This window comes from Rana temporaria, chromosome 6 (assembly GCF_905171775.1).
Source record: "Rana temporaria chromosome 6, aRanTem1.1, whole genome shotgun sequence".
Taxonomy (NCBI): domain Eukaryota; kingdom Metazoa; phylum Chordata; class Amphibia; order Anura; family Ranidae; genus Rana; species Rana temporaria.
This window is the reverse complement of record NC_053494.1, coordinates 56,647,520-56,672,375: the sequence shown is the minus strand read 5'-3', so window position 1 is coordinate 56,672,375 and position 24,856 is coordinate 56,647,520. Positions and strand designations below refer to the sequence as shown.

Genomic DNA, 24,856 nt, shown 5'->3' with positions numbered 1-24,856 from the left:
TGGCACAGACAAGTTTTTACTGGCATTTCCAAAAGTTACAAAATTACAGTTTTAAGTGAAAAAAATCTGTATTTAGGCTACAAACAAGTACGATATGCAATAAGCAATGTGATTTAAGGTAGATATTAACTGCTTGCCAATCAGCCGCCGCAGTTATACGGCGGCAGGTCGGCTCTGCTGGGCGAGAGCACGTAGCTATACGTCACCTCGCCGAGCACCCCCCGCTCGCCCCTGACGCCGACGCTCGTGATCACCGCCGGGCACCCGCGATCGCTTGTTACAGAGCGAGAACCGGGAGCTGTGTGTGTAAACACGTGGGGGCGCGCAATGATACGGCGGCGCAGCGTATGGTATTTACGCTACGCCGCCGTAACTTACAGGAGCAAGTGCTGTATTCACAAAGCACTTGCTCCGTAAGTCGCGGCGGCGTATCGTAAATGGGGCCGGCGTAAGCGCGCGTAATTCAAATGTGGAATGGGGGGCGTGTTTTATGTAAATGTATGATGACCTGACGTCATTGACGTTTTTTACGGACGGCGCATGTGCCGTCCGTGTACATATCCCAGTGTGCATTGCTTCCAAGTACGGAACAACGACGTATTGGTTTCGACGTGAGCGTAAATTACGTCCAGCCCTATTCGCGAACGACTTACGCAAACGACGTAAAAAATTCAAATTTCAAAGCGGGAACGACGTCCATAGTGCTGCGCCTCCTAATAGCAGGAGCAACGTTACGCCAAAAAAGCCTTAACGCAAACGACGTAAAAAACGAACGCCGGGCGCACGTACGTTTGTGAATTGGCGTATCTAGGAAATTAGCATATTCTACGCCGACAACAACGGAAGCGCCCCTAGCGGCCAGCGTCAGAATGCACCCTAAGATACGACGGCGTAAGAGACTTATGCCAGTCGTATCTTAGGCTAAAGTCGGCGTATCTAGCTTTCTGAATACAGAAAGTAGATACGCCGGCGCAGATTTGAATTTACGCGGCGTATCTATGGATACGCCGGCGTAAAATCTCTGTGAATCTACCCCACTGGCATTTACTGGCAGAAGAAAAGAACCCATTTTTCTACTGGCTGCCAGTTGGCAACACTGCCCATGTTTTGTTTCCATGACTGACAGTCAGATACGGGGCAGAATCAATTGTTCCCTACACTTTGCAAGTTGGGCATATTTGTGGGAGAAGCAGTAAAACTCTACAACTTCTAGTTCTCTGGGTGAGAATGAGATGAAGATTTTAGCTTTTTTTCCCCTCGCCTTAAAATGTTCAAGGCCATGTGAATGCAAATACATTTTATCAATAGACTGCGTAGTCATCCTCTCATTATTTAACATGCATATAAATAGAGGCGTTGGCAAGGACTTTAATAACAGCATGTGCCTTCATAGGCGATGGAAGGAAAGTGAGCAAAGCCAAATAAACAAAGAAGGAGGACTGATAGGGCAGGCGCTGTTTAAGGAGTTCCCTTTGTAGGCTGAAGGCTGGTCTTGTGTGACTAGGAATACAGGGCGGGGAGTGAGTAGGAAATGCAGCTTGCTCTGGTGTGCTAATGAGTATGGAGGGATCTGACTGTCAGTGCTGAGAGGTAAGAATAGAAAGGCAAGCTCACAGAACTGGAGCAAACTGTTCATTGCTTGTTACTGTCTGCTGCTTGTATACTGTCGCTGTGCAGGATATATGCTGGAGATTTCTGTCAGAGCTGCTAGGCGTTCTACTGCGTGTGCTGGCATAGCAATATACATTTAGGATTATGATAAGCTTTACAATATGCTTATCTTAATAAGGTTTAGTTAGGAATTACGGTAATCTATACATGTATATTGTTTGCCGCAGGTGCACAAAGTCTAAGATTTGGTAAAAAAATTAATAAAATGCAACATATGTCAATATTTACAGCATCTCCCTTTCAGGCTTCATTGGGTTATCGTGTCTCCTATGTTAAAGCTGATTCCCTGAGTTTTCGTTTTTGCACATTTTTGCCTTGTTCATTTGACCTGTGCAGGGCCATGTTTTTACTGGCACAGGGATGCAGGCTAGGGTTGCGCTATAAACAAAAATAGAGCGACAATTTTGAAAATCTATTTTTTTGCTATAGTAATATCCCCAAACATTATATAAAAAATATATTTTTTTCCCCTCAGTTAAGGCCGATGCGTATTCTTCTTGTACATATTTTTGTTAAAAAAAAAATAAAAAAAATCTCAATAAGCGTTTATTGATCAGTTTGCGCAAAAGTTATAGGCTCGGATTCAGATAGGAGATACGACAGCGTATCTCCATTCATAGAATCAGTTACGCATAGATTTCCGTCGTATCTTAAACTGCATATTTACGCTGGCCGCTAGGTGGCGCTTCCGTATAGTTACGCAAGGAATATGCTAATTAGGTATTTACGCCGATTCAGAAACGTACGTCCCGCCGGGGCATTTTTTTACGTCGTTTACGTTAGGCTTTTTTCGGCGTATAGTTACCCCTGCTATATGTGGCGTAGCTAATGTTAAGTATGGACGTCGTTCCCGCGCCGAGTTTTGAAAGTTTTATGTTGTTTGCGTAAGTCGTTCGCGAATAGGGCTGGACGTCATTTACGTTCACGTCGAATCCAATACATCCTTGCGGCGTACTTTGGAGTAATGCACACTGGGAAATTCCACGGACGGCGCATGCGCCGTTCACAAAAAAACGTAAAATACGCGGGGTCATCTTAAATTTAAGTAAAACACGCCCACAACATCCCCATTTGAATTAGGCGGGCTTACGCCGCCACACATACGTTATGCCGCCATAACTAAGGGCGCAAGTTCTTTCTGCATACGGAACTTGCGCCCAAAGTTACAACGGCGTAACGTATCTGAGATACGTTACGCCAGCAGAAAGATCCGCTGATCTTTCTGAATCCAGCCCATAGTGTCTACAAAATAGGGGATAGTTTTCATGGCATTTTTATTAATATTCTTTTTTTACTAGTAATGGTGACGATCAGTGATTACAGGAAGCGGTCACCACTGTCATTGTCACCAGGCAGAGCGAGGAGATGCTTGTTTACATCAGCATCTCCCCGTTCTTCCTTACCGTGAGACGATCGCGGGTATCCTCGCGGCGATCCATTCCGCAGGACCCACGGACAGGCTCACGGAGCTCGCTGCGGGCAAGCGTGTCCACAATGCTGCGCTCTTAAAGGGGTCATATATATACGTCCTCTGCCTGTCCGTGCCATGCTGCCAACGTATATAGTCGTGCGCTGGTCGGCAAGCAGTTAATAACACAGGTTCTGTTGCTGATCAAAGTGGTAATTAAACTCACTTGGTGTCTTATCTTCATTAAATTAGCCGCAAGAACCTGTGTAATGAATATGTTCAGTTTTAAAGGGATGAGGTGGCAACCCTAATGCAGGCAGTGCCAGACATAAAGGGGTATTGGGACACAGCCACTGCTTCCAATATGACATCTGTGTGGGTGCGTGTCTCACCCTGACTGCGGATGTCACATTGAGAACAGTGGCTGTGTTAGGGTTGCCACCTCCATAGCTCCCAACTGTCCCTGATTTGAAGCAATGTCCCTCTGTCCCGCTTTCCTCCTCATTTGGTCTCCTTCGTTAAGCAGCTTCCTCCACTTGGACGGACAGCTTGGGATCCCCTTCAGAATCATAGGCTCCAGCCAGCATAGCTGGGCCTACTGAACAGCGATGCAGCCTCTGACCAACGTGGTCCCAGGGCTGGAATCGCACGCACACACACACATACCTTGCACCAGGAGGGCCACGAGGCGAAGGACCCCCAACAACAGCGTCTGCCCCTTAAGTAACCCTTCCCAGCATGCACATCGGGGCACCACTCCCACTGGGCTGCTGCCGAGAGGGGTCATTCAACACACCATGGTTTTGCCTGTATTCCAACATGGTGTGTAGCACTACCCCCAAAGGAGCTGCTGGTTTGTTTGGGTGGCACATTACCTCGTGGCTCCTCTGCCGTCCTAGGGGTGTATGGTGAATGGATCAGTAACGGAATGTCCACAACAGGTGTCTTTCTGGGCTCTTTATTACCCAGCCGGGTAAAAACAGAGATGAAGGAGAAATAGCAGACTCAGGCGTAACAATAGGAAACCATCCTGCTTTCAACAATACTTTGAATTCTTCGCCACTCTAGCCAGAGCGGGTATAGCGTACCTGGACAGGCCTCTCTCACTGGCCTGGCAGCCAGAGTATCGCTCTGAACTTGAAGGAAAAGTCTCTGCCACAGACCCTCCTGGAATGGACTTGGGGGGGATCTCTGCCACAGACCCTCCCCAGAATTGTGATGGCAGGGGTGAACCTCCTTAATAGATTTTGTTGCCTGAATCTCCTTCGGGTAGTTTTCAGATGACCAGCCTCTCAGTGTCCAGTTACCTTGATCACCAGTGGTTTGTCGAGACCCTATTGGATCGCCAGCCTCTCATTGGCTCTCCTCAGATGGACTCCCCACGAACAGCTTCCTCGCTTGGGATATTTCAAGATTGGGAACCCAGTTGACTACTGGGCTCCCCGCCACAGCTTAAATGTTCCAGAACACCGTGGTCCTGGAACCAGAAACACCCTGGCCTGGAAGGCCATTACGCCGAGGGGCCGTGATGCGGTCACACTAAAAGTGGGTGCCGCACTCTGAAGATGAAGAAGACCCAGACCAATGGCGTCTGTTCCATAAATACCCTCCCCCAGCATGCACAGCGAGGAAAACCCCTCCTGATTGGCTACTGGGGAAGAGCACCCAAACCTCGACTCCACTGCTGCCACCTATCGCCCTGGGCTGGGAACAGCACCCCAGAAACGACAGAGTGAGCCCACAACACAGCCAAGCTGAAACAGAGACCCAACTCTGAACATAACAATTTGGATCAGAGTCAGTTAACACTCTGATCCCCCTCTAAATTTAACTAGCACCGGTACTTGGAAGACATACTGCACTTAGTAGGCGCATTTTTTTTGTTTTGTTTTGTTTTTGCTATTACAGAGTCTTGCTTCAGCCTAGGTTCACACTGCTGCGAATTCAAAATTGCGGAAAAATGTGCGATTTTTACCGCGATTTCGCGGCTGCGATTTTGCCGCGATTTGATGTAAATCGCGGCCCGAAATCGCAAAAAGTAGTACAGGAACTACCTTTTGAAATCGCAGATGCGGCGTCGCACTGATTAGGACAGTGCTATTGCCGACAATTGCCGCCGATTTGAGATGCGATTTGACATGTCAAATCGCATCTCAAATCGTTCCAAATCGTACCCAGTGTGAACCAGGGCTCACTCTCCAAAGTGCTGCCAAGGTGTATATGTCATTTTGAACTGTTTATATACGAACTTTAAATATTGGGACTTTCATTACCATCCTTTTTATTATTATCCAGTTACTGGTCTTTTTGTTTCCCTTCCTCCCCTTCCCTTTTTATAACAATTTATTTATCAACTTTTTGTGGTATTGTGGTATAAATCTCCTTCTTTTGCGCCGTCATTGTGTTTGTTTTTTCACACACAAAACTGAGCATGGGCAGAGAAGACTGGATCAAACAGCTTTTTCTTTATCATACATCACATGACACAGAGTGAGGCTATTAGTCCTTCCTTACTTACTGGGTTATACTTCATTTCCAGGTGAATGGACACTGGTAGACCAAAGTGATCCTCTGTATAACCCCTCCCATACAGAAAGTACTTCAGTTTTTTACCAGTGTCTGCAAGGTGGATGGCCGCATTTGTTTGAGCTCTTTAGAGCTCCAGGTCTTAAGTCCTAGCATGGTTCTAAAATGAATCAAGGGATTGACCGATCGATTTGAAACAAGCTTATACAGAATACACTCATCACATTTTTGTAAATATTTTATTCTATCTTTTCATGTGACAACACTGAAGAATTGACACTTTGCTACAATGTAAAGTAGTGAGTGTACAGTTTGTATAACAGTGTAACATCCACCAGCTCTGATGGTTCGTTCTGCCTTTAAGTTCCCTCTTGCAGAGGTTTCTAAGCTTCCATTGTCCTCTTTGGGGTCCCTGAAGCCTCCTCATGCTTCACAGGCTTTCCCCTTGCACCCGCTGTTGGAACAGGCGGTGAATGCTGGTTGGGAACATCTGACAGGATTTTTGTTCCTCCTAGGAGGTTTTCCCTTTTATATCCCATATAGGAAAAGTTTGTTAACCACTTGACCACTGGGCACGTAAACCCCCTTAATAACCAGACCAATTTTCAGCTTTCGGTGCTCTCACAATTTGAATGACAATTACTCAGTCAAACAACACTGTACCCAAATGAAATTTTCGTCCTTTTTTTTCACACAAATAGAGCTTTCTTTTGGTGGTATTTAATCACCGTTGGGTTTTTTATTTTTTGCGCTATAAGAGAAAAAAGACTGAAAATTCTGTAAAAAAAAAAAAAAAAATTTTCTTTGTTTGTTATAAAATTTGGCAAATTTAGTATTTTTTTCTTCATTCTTTTGCTTAAATGTGAAAGATGAAGTTACGCCGAGTAAATAGATACCCAACATGTCACCCTTCAAAATTGCACACGCTTGTGGAAAGGCGCCAAACTTTGCTACTTAAAAATCCCCATAGGCGACGTTGTGTGGTATTGCGGAGTATTGCGGGGCATTGCGGAGTATTGCGGGGCATTGCGGGGCATAATTGCACAGTATGGGGGCATAATTGCACAGTATGGGGGCATAATTGCACAGTATGGGGGCATTGCAGAGTATTGCACAGGGAGGGATGGCTGGATCTGTGACTGCATGTGTCACAGATCCAGCCCACAGCAGCTGCTGCTGCATGCGCTCTCTCCCCTCTCTCACACTGTACCGTTCGGTACAGAGAGGAGAGGGAGGAACCGGCGTCATCACATGACGCCGGTTTCTTTACTAGTGATCGCTCCGTCATTGGACGGAGCGATCACGTGGTAAATCACCGCTATCAGCGGCGATTTACCGTGATCGGTGATCAGCCGGGTCCGGAGGACCCGGCGGTCACGGAGACTCCCGTGTGCGCGCCCGATTCTGGGAGGACGTACATTGACGCCCTCCCAGAGTTAAGCAACCGCCTTGTAGACGTATTTCGTCTATAGGGCGGTTGCTAACTGGTTAAGAAATGGAGCATGCCAGCCATAAATGCGGCAATCTCTTTCTTAAACAAGAACTTAACTTGGATAACGCACAGGGCTTGAAAGACCTTGTTGACAAACTGGAGTCATTATTAAAAGGCTTCCTTTTCTTTGGCCAGTTCAGCTATTCAGCCCAGCTGTCACAGCAATTGGAGTCTGCCAGTCCTTAAAGTGGAGGTTCACCCTAAAACAATTATCTAACATTACATCCAGCATACTAACGACATGTACAGTATGCAGGTATTTTTTTTTTTCGCCGTACATACCGTTATATTATTGTTTTCCCCCCGGCTTCTGAGTTCTGATTCCCGCGGGACTGGGCGTTCCTATCCCTGGGTTAGATGACTGACATCTGGTGAAAAACTTCCCATGGCGCACAAGGCGCGTCACCTTTTTTCTGTAAATGGCCGACCTGCGAGTCGGCTCTATATGGCGCCTGCACAGTCATCTCTACACGGCGGGCGCAGGTGCCGTATAGCGCCGACTCGCAGGTCGGCTATTTACGGAAAACTGGTGACGCGCCTTGTGCGCCATTGGAAGTTTTTCACCAGACAACAAACATCTAACCCAGGGATAGGAACGCCCAGTCCCGCAGGAATCAGAACCCGGAAGTCGGGGGGAAAATAACAATATAACTATGTACGGCGAAAAAAAAAAAATACCTGCATACTGTACATGTCGTTTAGTATGCTGGATGTAATGTTAGATAATTGTTTTAGGGTGAACCTCCACTTTAAAGGATCAGGTCAGACGGCCTAATAGGCCTAACCAGGAGGATGATTATGCTGAAAAATAGGGCAGATTTTTCTTGAGTGCTGTGTTTTACTGTCGCTGCCTTTAAAGGATTCTATACAGCAAGTCTTATCTGGCTCTCCTGTCTGTACAAATGCGCAGACTTGTGTGGCTTAAGAACTGGTCAGCCAAGCTTCCCTGTAAGAAGTTATTGGCAGGGTTCCTAAGGGGAACGTTTGGTAATCATCTGGACAAATACATCCTAAAGAGTTCTAGACTTACTGTAAGGAGGGCCAGGCGTCCCTTGTTTAAAACCTTGGGGACTTCCTCGGGTATTTCAGCGCCAAGGCAGTTCCACCGCCAACAGGGCAGTAGGACCAAGGGCAAGCTACAGGGTCAGGGCCAGAACTCTTCTAAACCCGGCACCAAGCCCTTCCTTTTGAGGGGAAGCCCCCCCTTTCTATCTGGTGTGGGGAAGGCTGCTGTCAGGAAAGGCATTTCGGTAGTCTGCCTAGCAACAGCAGTGTCAGAAGAATGCCTGTGCGCGGAAGAGCTGTTTGGCGCATGCGCAATGGTGCACTGTGACAGCACTTGGCACCAAAATAGTCTATTTAAAGAGATCAGACACCTTGCTGCCTTGCTGTCCTGTCTACAGTGTTCATGAGACCCCTAGTACCTGTGATTTCTGATCCGGCTCTCCCTTGACTACTCTTGCTTGCTGCCTGTCTCTGATATCGGCTTGTCCTGACTTCGCTTCTGCTTCTCCTTCTAACCTGATTGCTGCCCGCCTTATGAACTGACCCAGCCTGGATTTTGACTATTCTCTGGATTCTGCTCCTGTACCTGATCTGCCCGCCTGTATTTGACCTGGCCTGTCCTCACCTGCCAATCTCCTGTTCCACAAGTGCCGTGCCACTGTCTACAGTTCTCAGCCTGCATCCTGCTTTAGACTACGGTACACCTCCCTGCTGCTGCTTCCAGCCCCCCACACCAGCTTACCTGCCAGGCACTTGTGCCCCGTTGCACTCTCAAACTCCTGTCTACTCTACCAGGGGTTCTTAAGCCAGAGGTTTACGAGAGGCCGCTCCCTGCACGTTGGGCTCTACTACCAGGTACATGACAGCTGCTCTAATTTGTGGACATTTGGAGAACAGTGGTGCAGGACGAGTGGATCACTCACTACAGGCCTTGGAACACAGTGTAGCCTGCACAGTACAGTATTTAGAAAGTCTGGGCTGGGTCATAAATACCAAAAAGTCATCCTTGAGACCAGCGCAGAGTCTCAAGTATCTGTCTGATCCTGGATATGGTCCAGGCAAAGGTATTTTTGCAACCCATAAAAATCTGTGCCCTGAAGGATCAGGTGTGTCAGAAAAGGGGCTCCAGGCTCTTTATGAGTCTTCTGGGAAGGATGGTGTGACAGACCTAGCTGCAACAGAGGCTTTTGGAGAGGACTGAATGCGAGCCTCTTGCCTTCCGATTATGGGCCAGGGCCTCAAAACAGGAAGGCGGATGGGTTATCCCGGCAGACAGACCTGGAACCTTAATACTACTTTTCCAACATCCTCGAGTTGACCCATTCGGGGTCCCACTGTGGCTGTTGGACTGTTTCTCAGGGGGGAGTATTGTCATGGACCTTGGAATGCTGAAGTGTTTGAATATGTTACACAGTGGGAGGTCTTCTGCCCTGTCTTAAGGTTAACCCCCCCCCCCTCCAGACGGCTCCATGGTCTGGAGGAAAAGCATTGTTCTGTGTTTGGCTGTTTTTGTATACTTTGATTGCCCCCTGGGGCTTCTGTCTCATTACACATAGCAGTCCTCCTATTCAAGCTATCGGACCAATCTCTTCTGACCCTGTTTCAAGTCCTCATTTGCATGGCTAAGAGGACCTAATTGAGAACTACAATGTACTTTACAATTGACCAATAGGAAAGCAGTTGGGGGCGGGGTGTTCAAACTGTTGTATAAAAGTGTGTTGTGTGCATCCAATAAGAGTTTCCTGTTTGAACTTGCATCCTGCCTGGTGTTTGTTCTGGTGGATTTCGAACGGCACATAGCTGTAGTTCGAATCCCGGAGCCTTGGATGACCGAACCATCAGACGTTTCCTATGATCAATTCCATTCCAGGCCTAAACAACAAAATCTCTTGTCGGCTTGGAACAGTATAGCACAAGCCCTAGGTTACCCCATGTCCTTATCTTCCCAGGCACACTTAAGCCCAAGCTGGTGGTTGCAGAATCAGAACCTGCGAAAGGGAAGATCCTTCCTCCCTGTGTCTTCTGAAGTACTGACCACAGATGTCAGTCTCTCGGTCTGGGGAGTGATCCTAGAGGGGCTCACAGCTCAGGGAAGATGGTCAAGGCCAGAGCAGAGCCTGCCCATCAACATCCTGGAGTTACTGGCGGTAAGTCTGACCCTACGGTCCTGGACGGTGGAGCTTCAGGACTGCCACATCAGGGTTCAGTCCGACAATGCAACTGCAGTGGCCTTTCTGAAACCACCAGGGTGGTACCAGGAGCTGTTTAACTCAGGGGGAGGTGAACCACATATTAACCTGGGCAGTGGGACATGTGCCGGTTCTATTGGGGGTCCATATCCCGGGAGTAGAGAACTGGAAGGCAGATTATCCAAGCCCCCAGCAGGTATGCCCAGGGAAATGGTCCCTACATCCGAACGTGTTTCCGGAAATCTGTCAGCGTTGGGGATGGCTAGAGGTTAATCTATTGACATTCAGGTTCAACAAGTGTAACGCTACCCCCTCAGGAGCCGCTGGTTGTTGTTGGGATCAGCATATTAAGTTACCTCTTTCAGTTGTCTAGGGGTGAAGTTGATGAGTAGATCAGTGAGCGAATGTCCAGTCAATGAATATGGTTTTCTCTAGGGTTGTCCCGATACCACTTTTTTAGGACTGAGTACAAGTACCGATACTTTTTTTTTCAAGTAGTCGCCGATACCGAATACCGATACTTTTTTTTTTAAATGTGTCCCCAAATGCAGCCATGTCCCCCCACAGATGTAGCCATGTCCCCCCACAGATGTAGCCATGTCCCCCCCATATGCAGCCATGTCCCCCCCATATGCAGCCATGTCTCCCCCCATGCAGCCATGTCTCCCCCCCCCCATGCAGCCATGTCTCCCCCCCCCCCCCCATGCAGCATTTCTCAGCCATGTCTCCCCCCATGTAGCCAGCCATGTCTCCCCCCATGTAGCCAGCCATGTCTCCCCCCATGTAGCCAGCCATGTCTCCCCCCCCATGTAGCCAGCCATGTCTCCCCCCCCATGTAGCCAGCCATGTCTCCCCCCCCCCCATGTAGCCAGCCATGTCTCCCCCCCCCATGTAGCCAGCCATGTCTCCCCCCCCATGTAGCCAGCCATGTCCCGCTTACCTGTCCTGCATCCCCGCTACCGCCGACAGTCAGTGTAATACGCGCGCCGTTCCATTACAGCTTTGAATAGCTGTAATGATTGGCGCTGCGTATAGACACTCCCCCTCGCTCGGGATTGGACAGTTCACCCGAGCAAGGGGGAGTGTCTATACGCGGCGCCAATCATTACAGCTATTCAAAGCTGTAATGGAACGGCGCGCGTATTACACAGTCAGTCGGCGGTAGCGGGGATGCGGCGTAACGGCGGCGGCTGGGGGGGAAGTATTCTATTCTGGTATCGGGGGTACGAGTACTCCCGCAAATACTCGGAATCGGTCCCGATACCGATACTAGTATCGGTATCGGGACAACCCTAGTTTTCTCAATGCTTTATTTCGAGGCCCAACATGGCCAACATCAACATTAGGTATAGAGGAAAGGTTGATGAAGCGATTGAGAACTTTGCAGTATCAGGCCTGGATATGAGCCGAGCAATCCTGCTCTTAGTAGTAGTAATTTCAGTTCGTCGCCACTCTAGCCAGAGTGGGTGAAGTGCCCCCGGACAGACTCCTGCCACAAGCCTGGCAGCCGAAGTGTCACTTTAGATTGCTGGGAGGAACAGGCCTCTGCCGCAGACCTGGCTCTAGGGCCTCTGCCACAGGCCTAGTACTTGAATGAGCCGAACGGATTGAGCGAATCCTCCCAGTAAATTAGGTCAGGGTCACCGGGTGACAGTTGAAGTGTACCTGTCAATATCCCGGTCACCAGATGCCTGATGGTTCGTTCAAGCCCTGTTGGACAACCTGCCTCCGGGTTCTCCTTAAGCCGACCCCCCCCCCCCTTCGAACGGCACACAGCCTGGGATCACCTCAATAGAGCTGGGGACCCAGCAAGTCACTGGGGCCCTTTTGAGCAACATGGAGCTCCGCGTAGCATGCGACCGCGGCCTGGTAGGCCATATCGCCGGGGTCTATTGGATGCGCACACCCTAAAGGTGGGTGCCGCACCTGGAACCCGCGAAAAACCAACAAAAATGGCGTCGGCCACAGATATACTCTCCCCCAGCATGCCCCGCGAGGGAAAACTCCTCTAATTGGCTGCTGGGGAAAAGTGGCTCTGCCAGAACCCCTCTAGCGCCAACTGTCGCCCAGGGATGGGATAGCATCCCTGGAGCGCAGACTGACCCACAGGACAGTTCAGGAATGACAGCAGCCTAGGTTTAGCAAATTATGAATGGGAGCAAAATAACTCTCCCATTCCCCACTAACTTTAGCGTAGTGCCCATACAGAAAGTAAGGGGGCGCTACACAAGCTACAGCAGTTTGTGTCCCGACGCAATCGGAGCAGATGCTCTAATAGTTCCATGGAACCAGTTCTCCCTGGTTTATGCTTTCCTCCCCGATCCCTCTCCTTCCACATTAGTTGCGCAGGATTTGGAGAGAGGGGGTCCCAGTCATCCTGGTGGCACCAGCCTGGCCCAGAAGGCCCTAATTTACTGAGATTGGCAATAGATGGGCCATGGACGCTTCCACCCTGCCCCGATCTACTGTCTCAAGGTCCTATATTCCACCCCAATTTACAGCCTCTAAATTTGACATCATGGCTATTTGATGCCAAGGTGTTAAGGGATCATGCCATTTCGGGACTCATGAATGCCAGAAAAATGTTTACTAGGAAGATCTATTATAAGGTCTGGAAGACTTGTATTGCCTGGTGTGAAGCCAGAAAATGGCATCCTCGGAAATACGTGATTGGGAGAATTCTCTTTTTTTTTTCTATAGTCGGCTGTGGCAATCAGATTGGCTTTGAGTACAATCAGAGGTCAGCTTCTGGACTTTTCTGTATTCTTCCAAGGGCCCTTAGCCTCCCATTCACTGATCCAAACCTTTTATGCAGGAGTTAACTTGTTTGCTTCCCATTAGGTCACCTATGTGTCCTTGGGACTTACTGTAAATTTTGGTGTTGTCTGTGTTACAGAAACAACCATTTGAGCCTATTAAGGAAATTCCATTAGTCTTGTTGTCACGCAAGCTAGCCTCCCTGATGGCCATCACCTCCGCTAGAAGGGTATCGGAGTTGGCGACCCTTTCATGCAGGGAACCATACTTGATCTTTTACAATGACAGGGTCGTGTTACCACCTGTTCCATCCTTTTTGTCAAAAGTAGTGTCGGCCCTTTATTTTTAATCGGTACATTATTTTGCCGCCTTTTTTTCTCTCAGCCTCATTTGGTAGAAGAGAGACGACTGCACCCCTTGGATGTAGTGCAAGCAGTCAGATTTTATTTGTCTAGATCTGGGGAGATCCGAGAAATCGGACTCCTTCTTTTTTGTTTTACCAGAAGGACCCAAGAAGAAGCGGGCAGCTTCCATTGCCAATTGGGTCCGCCAGTTGGCCATTCAGGCCTATTTTTTTTTTTTAAATATAGGGCTCCTCCCTTTAGGGTAAGAGCTCATTCTACCAGGGGTGTAGAAACTTCCTGGGCTTTTCGCCATCAGGTATCTATGGTTCATAGATATGGTTCATATATATATGCTACCTGGTCTTCAGTGCATACGTTCACAAAATTTTATCAGGTGGATGTTCGAGCAGCCGAGGATTCGCCTTTGGGCCGCAGTGTACTGCGGGCTGCCGTATAGGTCTGATGGCTATTGTTTTGGCAGATTGTCTCCCCTCAAGGCTATTGCTCTGGGATGTCCCAGTAAGTATAAGGAAGAATGGCCTCACTCCGTGTCCTGTGATGTTTGATAAAGAAGAAAATAGGATTTTTTTATTTTTATTTTTTCATCATACTTGCCTGTGAAATTATTTTCTTTGAGTACATCACGGGCCACAGATATCCTTCCCCTCTTTTTGAGGATTAAGTGCGTGCTACAAAACTGAAGTACTTTCAGTATGGGAGGGGTTATATAGGGGATCACTTACTGTCTAAAGACCTTTGGTCTACCAGTGTATATTCACCTGGAGATGAAGTATAACCCAGTAAGGAATAATAGCCTCACTCTGTGTCCCGTGATGTACTCAAAAGGATTTTACATAATGCGGAGCATTAACTCCTTAGGTCCCACAGTGAGTATAATTATGCTTCACTGTATACAGACTGATTTTACTGTTGTGGGTTTAGTAACTCTTTAAGAGCCGGTTCCAACCTGAATCAAACAGGAAGTGTGGTGCGATCTTCAGTCCATTCATCTGAATTAGTTGAAATTGAACTGGATAACACCAAAAGTTCACATGCACTACTTTTGAAAAACACTGCACCTGATTGCATGGCACTGTGGTACCATGTGATCTGGTGCAGAAAATGCAGCAATACATTGATACCCACAGCAGATCACACACCCAGTTCCTGCAGCACGTTCTGATTTAAATGAGCCTTAATAGAAAGGTGTTCTGTGAGTAGCAGGAGTGCTGGTCAGTGACCACCTGTCGTCAGTATGCAGAGGGGAAGCAGCTCGGCACAGGATCTGGAAAATGGCAGTTATCGCTGTAGTAGCGCCAACTTCCCCAGCAGAAGTTGTGATCTGTGTGCAGACGGGAAGCTGCTCAGCCAAAGAAAACAAAAGATGACATTTATCACTGTAGTAGTGATTGTCACCTTCCCCTGCAGACAATCAGGTATGAGATTATGCATACTTACATTGGTCCAAGATAGACCAATATAGGTATGCAATAAAGAACATACCTGGACTTCAGATTTAAAACAGATTTAAAAAATGATTACTAACTGAATTTTCCTTCTGTCAACCATAGATAAATATGTAATGCCTCGTTTCCACTGAGCGGATCGGTTTGGTACAGTACACTATTTTGAGTGAGTGTTTCCATTTTGAAAGTGGCCCATACAACCGAACCATACCGCTACATTCTGGGTCCTGCTTCAGATGTGGGGCCATAGAAAGTGGTATGGTTCGGTTAGGGTGGAGCTACAATACATTCCACTGATTGGCGGACATGCTGGTCATTTTTACTAAACCCAGTATGGCCCCTGACGGTCCGACTTGCAGTGGAAACGCTCACCTGAATAGGCCAGACCATTCTAACCCTTCCAAACTGTACCAACCCGAACCGCTCCACTCAGTGGAAACGAGGCGTATGTTTATTTATTCAACTCAAAAAAAGGTGCACAAAATCAAAGGCCCACAGTGCATTTCCGGCACCAAGGAAAGCAATTAACTACTGCAGTTCTAAGGCCCAAAGAATGGGTAATGATTATAGACAAAAGCTGAATCTAATATCACAGCAAAGGATAATAGACAAATACAGAGCAGCTGTTTGAATATAAAATTAAGAAAATCATCCAATATGTAAATATAAAAAATATATACCAATATCTACAATTAAGTAAATGATCACCTGGTAAACAGCGCTATATATGGATAAATGTCCAGTCACATATCTAAATAAATAAATAGGTAAATGATGACGTGGCAAAAACAGTCCAACAGTGTTTAGTGCTTCTAGGGTTAAAGTGGCGGTTCACCCAAAAACTAAATTTTTAACATTAGATTGAGGCTCATTTTGTCAAGGGGAATCTGGTGTTTTTTTTTTTTTTTTAAATCAAAGCAGTACTTACCGTTTAAGCCTAGGTTCACACTGCTGCAAATTCAAAATCGCGGTAAAATGCGCGATTTTACTGCGATTTCGAGGCCGCGATTTCGGCCGCAATTTAATGTAAATCGCGGCCCGAAATCGCAAAAAGTAGTACAGGAACTACTTTTTGAAATCGCAGATGCGGCGTCGCACTGATTAGGACAGTGCCATTGCCGGCAAATGCCGCCGATTTGAGATGCGATTTGACATGTCAAATCGCATCTCAAATCGTACCCAGTGTGAACCAGGGCTTAGAGATAGATCTCCGCCGCTTCCGGGTATGGTCTGCGGGACTGGGCATTCCTATTTGATTGACAGGCTTCCGACGGTCGCATACATCGCGTCACGATTTTCTGAAAGTAGCCGAACGTCGGTGCGCAGGCGCCGTATAGAGCCGCACCGACGTTTGGCTTCTTTCGGCTACTCGTTACGCGATGTGTGTGTGTGACCGTCGGAAGCCTGTCGGAAGCCTGTCAATCAAATAGGAACGCCCAGTCCCGAAGACCATACCCGGACGCGGCGGAGAAGATCGCTCTCTAAAACGGTAAGTACCCCTTCGATTTAAAAAAAAACACCCGATTCCCTTAGACAAAATGAGCCTCAATCTAATGTTAAAAATTAGTTTTCGGGTGAACTCCTGCTTTAAGTGGGTAGTGCACCCTCCACCAACTCCAAATCTTCACCGACAGTGGCACTCGCCTCCTCTGGGGTTCAAACTCACCAGAAAATTGAATCAAACAAGCCTTGAAAATTATTTCCTTTTCCTTCAGAACTCTGTCACCACCTCAGAAAGCAGCCCGCTTCTGATCCAGGAAGGACCTCTACAGTGCTGTGCAGGCATCTTCAATCGCGGCTTCCGGGTATTGTTGAACAGCAGAGATTACACCTCTTTACATGTTCATTATCAAGTGATACAAATGTACGCAGATCAGAAGCGGGGTATTTTGTATAAGGGTTTTTTTCATTCCAGAAGTATTGCACTATTTTTTGGTGTTTTTGTGTTTTATATAAACCAACATCGGGAATTAACCTCTGCTGCTTTATGAGGTGGTGACGGAGTTCTGAAGGAAAAGGAAATCATTTTCAAGGCTTGTTTGATTCAATTTTCTGGTGAGTTTGAACCCCAGAGGGGGCGAGTGCCACTGTCGGTGAAGAGTTGAAGTTTAGGACTGTTTTTGCCACGTCATCATTTACCTATTTATTTATATATGTAACTGGACATTTAGCCATATATAGCGCTGTTTACCAGTTGATCATTTACTTGATTTTAGATGTTGGTATTTATTTATTCAACTGTTTATGTAATTGTGACATATTGCAGCTCACAATTACACTGAACACTCTGCTATTCCTCTCTATATACTGTGTTGTGCATGTGCTGTAGATAATATACTTTACAAGTGTAGACCCCCCCCCCCCCCGAAGATGCTGCTTGGTAATTTGGGTTCTCTGTTCAGCTCCTCAGATCTAATAACACCCTTATGCCCTCTGACATATCTGGATGAGTGATAGTTAGTTACTTACCTGAGGTCCCTCTCTGTCTAGCAATGTCCACAGCCGTCCGCGATTCTCCCTCCTGATTGGCTGAGACACAGCAGTGGCGCCATTGGCTAGCCAATCAGGGGAGAGAGGGGGCCGGGTTGGGGCTCCGTGTCTGAATTAACACAGGAAGCTGTGACTTGGCTTGGGTGCCCCCAGAGCAAACTGCTTGCTCTGGGGGCACTGAACAGGAGGGAGGGTCCAGGATTACAGAAGAGAGACCGGAGAGGAGGATCTGGGCTGCTCTGTGCAAATCCACTGCAACAGAGCAGGTAATATAACATGTTTGTTATTTTTATAGGAGAAAAAAACAAGACTTTACAATCACTTTAAAATTTGTTGTTAAAGCGGGGGTTCACCCTATCGACGAAATTTTTTTTTTTTATTTTACCATAAAATCAGGCATTGTAGCGCGAGCTACAGTATGCCTGTCCCGAATTTTTTACCCCCGTACTCACCTTGTACGCGTAGATCGAAGATACCAGGGAATGGGCGTGCCTATGGAGACGGAGGATGATTGACGGCCGGCTCTGGCGCGTCACGCTTCTCTGGAAATAGCCGAAATAGGCTTGGTCTTCACGACGCGTGCGCATAGCCTGTGCGCAGGCGCCGTGAAGAGCCGAGACCTACTCCGGCTGTCTTCGGGGAGAGTGACGTGCCAGGGCCGGCCGTCAATCATCCTCCCTCTCCATAGGCACGCCCATTCCCCGCGGGAGCTGAAAAATACGATCTCCGATTACAAGGTGAGTCCGGGGTTAAAAAAATCGGGACAGGCATACTGTAGCTCGCGCTACAATGCCTGTCTCGATGGTAAAATCGTGTCGGAGGGGGTGAACTACCGCTTTAATTAGTACCAGGAAATAGACAAATAGTTGTAAATGAACACAATGGGGTTAATTTACTAAAGCTGGAGAGTGCAAAATCTGGTGCAGAAATCAGTCGGCTTCCAGGTGTTTTTTATTTTTATTTTTTTGTCAAAGCTTGATTAAACAAACTGAAGTTGGCAATCGTTCACACTAAACACGGCTTTGAAATCGTGCAAGTTCAGCTTTCAAAGACGCATTTCGGTCCGACTACAGAGGCAACTTGAAAGACATCTCTGCAGGTTCATACACAGATGTCTATTGAAATTGCGCCTGTAGTCGGCAAAAGTAGTGCAGGAATTCATTTTGGAAATCGTCACAAAGTCGGCGTCACATTGATTGGGACACTAGTATTGCCGTCCATAGGTTTCAACTTGACCTGTCAAATCACGCCTAAGTGAACAGGGGCTTTGAAGCTGATTGGCCACCATGCACAGCTGCACCAGATTTAGCACTCCAGTTTTAGTAAACCAACCCCAATGTATTGGTCTGGGTTAGAATAAATGGTAGTTTGAGCATACATGAACACCACAGAAGGTAGGTTCAAACACAGTCCACTAGACAGTATATTCACTATGCCAAAGTAACGTAGAATAGAGTTTTACACCACTAGACTGGAATCAACACATTAATCGGCAAAGTCAGCAATAATCGGATATAAGCATTAGATGCAATGTGAATTATAATACTATAACTAGTTTAGAGTGCATTCTGGTAGAATGGCTAGGATATAGTGTGAGATGCCTCTTGGCATAGACAATAGGAAAGGTCTCTGTGTAGCAGCTATAAAGTGGTAGTCTTTAATCCTAACTCTTTAGACAGCTAGAGTTGGGGCCTGGTTATAACATTGCCACACATGAAATTGTCCCAGTCAAGCCTACTGCAAGCAGCAGCAAGACTGCTAGATGGTCAGTTCCTAAAGGCCTCAGTCTCTCTACCAGCAGTTATTAATTGCCCACAGCAGAAGCTCACTAGTCTCTGCGATATTGCAGGTCACCATTTGGTCACACATAGAGATTAGTCCACTCTTTGCTCTGCACCCAGGTGACTGTCTGTTGGCACACCTAGACCCCACACTCTGGAACCTACACAGGCAATCGTTATACAGCACAGCAGTGATGGTTCCCACTGGACAGCAATGAGCGCTCTCTGGGCTCCCTCATGGCAAGATGAAGCTGTGTCATGTATAGCCTGAGAGAAAATGCAGCGCTTTCTAATCCCCCTGGTAATCTCCCTCTGGGAAATGCAGTTCTTGATTACAGTTGAGTCTCTCATCTGGACTACAGTTCCCACAGTGCAGTGCTGCCTAACTCAGTCTATTGAACGCTTCCTACTCAGCAGCTTTCTCCTCTTGCTGATATACAGTAGTTGATAACCATCTCCGCACCACAGGGCAGCAGCTACAGAGAACACCTGGCTACACACCGTTCCAGTTGGCATACTTGGCTGTACATTCTACACACCAGTTTGTAAGCTGTACTGTATGTTACAATGGTAACAATCACAATTTTCATCTAATATAGTGTAATCGAATATAGTCTGTATGATCAGGAATTTTTGAGCTCTGTTCACACTTATGCACGTGTGTTCTTGCATGCATTACTGTGTGTTATGATGTACACTAATACACAGTCATTTGTGCATTGCCAATTATTATGAGTGACATAACAACGCATATACTGTATACAGTGTAAAGAAAAGCACCTCTCCAGGGGAGTAAGAACGAATTGGGAGCCCCGCAGGGAAATTGTGATGAGGCCCCCAAGCTATCTCTCTCTGTAGGAGCTTGCAGTGTTATCTGTGACAATACATATCATTGATCTTAACATAAATAGCTCTCCTGCTGCCTGACACCCTTTTTTTTAGATATATCAGCATAGTTGATATAGTACAATGGACCAATACTGTGGAAAAAAAAAGTTATAGTTGTAGAAACAATAATGACCATTAACCATGGTATCATCTAGCCAACCAGGTTTAACCTTTTTGGATTTTTGACAGTATTAGGTATACAGGTTTCATTTCGGGCTGTGGCAGAAGGTCAGAGGGCAAGGAATCTACTATAATAAAGCAGGCCAAACATGGATAGAATTTCATAAGAAAAAAAAATTAGTTTGTTCTACTTTCTAAAAGTTAATGGGGTCAAATAAGCCATTCTCTTTTGACCATAGTGCTGAAATTTTTGAAATTCTACCAGTAAATGTGGTTTTCATTTCAGAAATTCCATTTATTTCCAAAATTAAATGTTAAATGCAAACAAAATTGTGAAGTACTTTTGAACAATGTCTTAAATCGCAACATTGAATGTACTGTGATGAGGTTTTTCTTAATCGGTGTGTGTGGTTAGACAGCTAATGGGTATCAGAGAGGGCAGGGGTCAGGTGAGGATGTTAAAGGGAGTTCAGGGGACAGGTGGGGGTATAGCAGAGAGTATGGGGTCAGGAGTGGATATCGCAGAGATTGCATGGATTAGGAGTGGGTAAATTACAGAGTCTAAGGGCTAGGAATTGGTGTTGAAGGGAGTGAATAACGGAGAGAGTGCAAGGCTCAGATGTGCGTAACTTACAAATGGCAGGGTTCAGGAGTGCATGTCACACAGAGAACAGGGGTCAGGAGTATGTAATGCACAGAGTGCAGGGGTTGGGAGTAGATAATGCAGGGGTCAGGAGTGGATGTTGAAGGGAGTGCAGGCAACAGATTGGGAATAGCAGAGAGCGTAGTGTCAGGAGTGGGTAAATGACAGAGTGCAAGAGCCAGCAATGGGTGTTGCAGAGAGTAAAAGGCTCAGGAGTGCATATCACACCGAGAACAAGGGTATCTAATGCACAAATTTCAGGGGTCAGGAGTGGGTAATGCAGAGAGTTCAGGATTCGGCTGTGCATAAAACAGAGTGCAAGGATCAGGAGTATGTGATGCACAGAATACAGGTGTCAGGAATGATGCACAGAATGAAGAGCACAGTAGTGTATAACACACAAAGTGCAGGTGTCAGGAGTATGCAACGTAGAAAGTGCAGGAGTGCATGTTGTGCACAAGTTCAGGGATTAGGAGGAGTTCTGTAGAGAGTGCATGGGTGAGTGTGGAGCATACAGAGTGCAGGGTTCAAGAGTGGGTATTGCGGAGAGTGAAAGGCTCAGGAATGTGTAATGCAGGGCTCAGAAGCACGTAATGCACAGTTTACAAGACTTAAGAGTGTATATTACACAGAGTGCAGTGTCTAGAAAAGGGTACCACACAGAATGCAGGGGTCAGGTGTGTATAATGCACAGAATGAAGGGATCATGAGTGTGTGACGCACAGGTCAAAGCACAATCAAAAATTACCCCTCCTCTGAATACAAATTTCCACCAAGGCCTTATTCCTTCAGTACAGATTTCACAGCACAGCCCTAATGGCCCATACACAAGATCCGAATATCGTACAAAAACTGTCGTCCGAGGAAGAATCGTACGATAATCAGATAGTTAGTACAGAGCCGATCACAACAATTTATCCGATATTATTAGATTGGACAAGCGCGAAAATCTTCCTCATACGATACCAGATCGTACGATTTTCATTTAGTCAGTATAGTGGTCGTCTTAAAATACAATACATTACAACACCTGACATCACTTACGATTTTTTTATTTTTTTTTGTACAAGGTTTTTTGGGACTTTAGTAACCTATTCAATACTACAGTACTTGCGACCATTAAGCGTCCGATTTTCAGATCGCGTGTACGGGCCATTAAGCTCCCCGGTGCAGATTTCCCCCCCCTAAGCTCTACACCTGGACAATCTTCTATGCCATTACACAATTTAATACAGTCTAACAGTGTCTGTGTAATTTAATAAACAGAATATTAGCAATGTCTAATTCAACTTAAAAGGATAGTTCACCTTTACAAAAAAACTGCCTATGCAGGGAAGGGATGTGTATAGATTAAAACAAACTGCAGCTCTGACTAAAGATGAATAATACCCTTGCTATAAGTGTAGGCAATTTACATACCTTGGAACATGTGAGGGAGGGGGCGCTATGTCTAACAAATAAGTAAACATAAATAAACATAGTGATAAATGAATAGTAGTCCATAAATGAGAACTTCCAAATGGTGCTAGTGAAAATAAAATAAAAATTATAAGTGGTCAAAAAATATAAGTATATGAAAAATTGTTGAAACTCTATATGAATGACAAGTGTTCACAAAAGTCCTTCCTGATGACGATTTCACATCGAAACGTACGTCGAGGCGCATACTGGTTACGCTGACGCACGCTACTTCCGGGTCCTGTTGGGAGAGCTGGAACGCACGCCACCTACAGATACACACGCGGACCCGCTCTTTGCCACATTCGATACAATCGATACACGCGCAGTAGCCTCAGTGCCGGGACTTTGGCACTTTACCAAGTAAGAGGCCATTTGGCTGTCCTGTCATTTTTATTACTTTTTAAATAAAAGGATAATATACTATTGCGATCTTTCTTTTGTATTTTGGATGGGATGTGAGATCTGCCACTTGTCTTACTGTTGATCGGGATGTCCTTGCCTATTCAGTCTTCACCTGCTCATTCCATGGTTATTATTGTGTAACAAAGCTGATTTGACCTCTTTTTAACAAAGGGTCCACTCAAGTTGGTAAGGAGCCAATCTATTTATTCACGTCGGGTGAATGTTATTCTATCGGTGGAGGCTTCAACTGTTTTTCTCCAGGCACAGATCTCACTTTAAGGATATATTATTTTCTATGGACTTTTGTGAACACTTGTCATTCATATAGAGTTTCAACAATTTTTCATATACTTATATTTTTTGACCACTTATAATTTTTATTTTATTTTCACTAGCACCATTTGGAAGTTCTCATTTATGGACTACTATTCATTTATCACTATGTTTATTTATGTTTACTTATTTGTTAGACATAGCGCCCCCTCCCTCACATGTTCCATATTGCTTCAGTCACCTGATTTTGGGGAGCAGCTGTATATATATATATATATATATATATATATATATATATATATTTTTTTTTTTGATTGTAAATTATGATTTAATTTGGTCCTACCCTCGAGTAGGTCCAACCGTGGCGCACAGATTTTCTTACCAATTTACATACCTTAATCAAGCCTGACTGGAATACTCCCAGAACGTTGCTAAGTACTCCCGGAAAATTTCTAAGTGAGGCCTAGTCATCACTGCTCACCTCCACCATCACAGGAGTGAGCTCTTTCTCTGATTCAACCCCCCCCTCACATACTCTTTCCCTCCCCCTGATGCAGTAGCTCTGAGCTCAGCATTTGAGAGCTCACTCCTGTGATGGGGGAGGTGAGCAGTGATGACTAGGCCTCACTTAGCAATTTCCTGGGAGTTAGTACTTGGCAACATCCTGGGAGTACAGCGCGAACCTGAATTGCCGGGAGGCCGTCAATAGACGTCCTCCCGTGCTCGAGCAGGGTGTACGGTTCGCTCTGTGATCAGCGAGTCTATGAGACTCGCTGGATCACCGATTGGAGTAAGGGTTCGATCCCGACCCTTTACCACTTGATCAGCTGTCAGCCAATGACAGCTGATCATGTGACGTAAACAAAGACGGTAACCTGCCTATTTTTTCTCCTCACGCTGATTGTGAGAGGAGAAAAAAAAAAGCCGACAGAGGGACATCGGTCCCGATCAGGGAGAGCTGCCCAGCTCATCTGTGCCCATGTGTGCCACCTACCAGTGCACAACAGTGCCACTTATCAGTGTCCCTAATCGGTGCCTCATCAACAGTGTTGCCCATCAGTGCCGCCTTATCTGTGCCTATCAGTGCCGCCTCATCGGCGCATATCAATGAAGGAGAAAAATTACCTGTTTTATCTGAACATTTTATAACAAAATATAAAACAGGATTATTATTTTTTTCAATCTTCTTTTTTTTTTTTTGTTTAGCAAATATCCCCAGAGGTGATCAAATACCACCAAAAGAAAGCTCTATTTGTGTGGGGAAAAAAAAAAAAATTTTCATTTGGGTAAAGTGTTGTATGATCGTGCAATTGTCATTCAAAATGCATCAGCGCTGAAAATCGGTCTTGGCAGGAGGAGTGTTTAAGTGCCCAGTAAGCAAGTGGTTAAGTGTTTGTTTACATACCCTTTTAATGCTAATAAATATAAATCGAGGGCTTGCACACACTTAGGGGGGCATGTTTATAAAGCAGTGAATGTAACTCTGTTCAAGCATTTATTACATATGCATGTTCCTGGTGAATGTGTTTCTGGATTACAGGGTATGATTCACCACCAGTGAATGTGATATTTCTGAACACGCATCTGTTAAGAATGAACTTGTGCAGCCAAAGAGAAAATAGTCAAATCTGCAGCACCTTGTCCATTTTTATTACAAACTCACAAGTTTACAACAGTTTCAGATCTGTCAGGATCCTTCATCAGATATAACGAGCAAGAAAGTCAAACTCACATTGAGGTTCACACTGAGCTGCAGGACTGAAGTTGTGCAAGTTCAGATAGAGATATATATATGCAAAATATTACATTTATTAAAGAGGAGTTCCACCCAAATTTGGAACTTCCTCTTAACCCACTCCTCTCCCTTACATGCCACATTTGGCATGTCATTTTTTTTGGGGGGGGAGTGGGGGCTTCAGGAGGAGTGGGACTTCCTGTCC

The 24,856-nt window shown here is 46.0% G+C and overlaps 1 protein-coding gene across 1 annotated transcript in view; it reads left to right on the top strand.

Moving 5' to 3' along the window:
- Positions 1 to 1,378: 1,378 nt before the first annotated feature.
- The window catches only part of LDAF1 (lipid droplet assembly factor 1), a 148,774-nt gene continuing 125,296 nt past the window's right edge, over positions 1,379 to 24,856 (top strand). The window contains exon 1 of the mRNA XM_040356846.1: positions 1,379 to 1,590. The gene's annotated coding sequence lies outside the window, so the exon portion shown is untranslated. The remainder of the gene's footprint in view (positions 1,591 to 24,856) is intronic.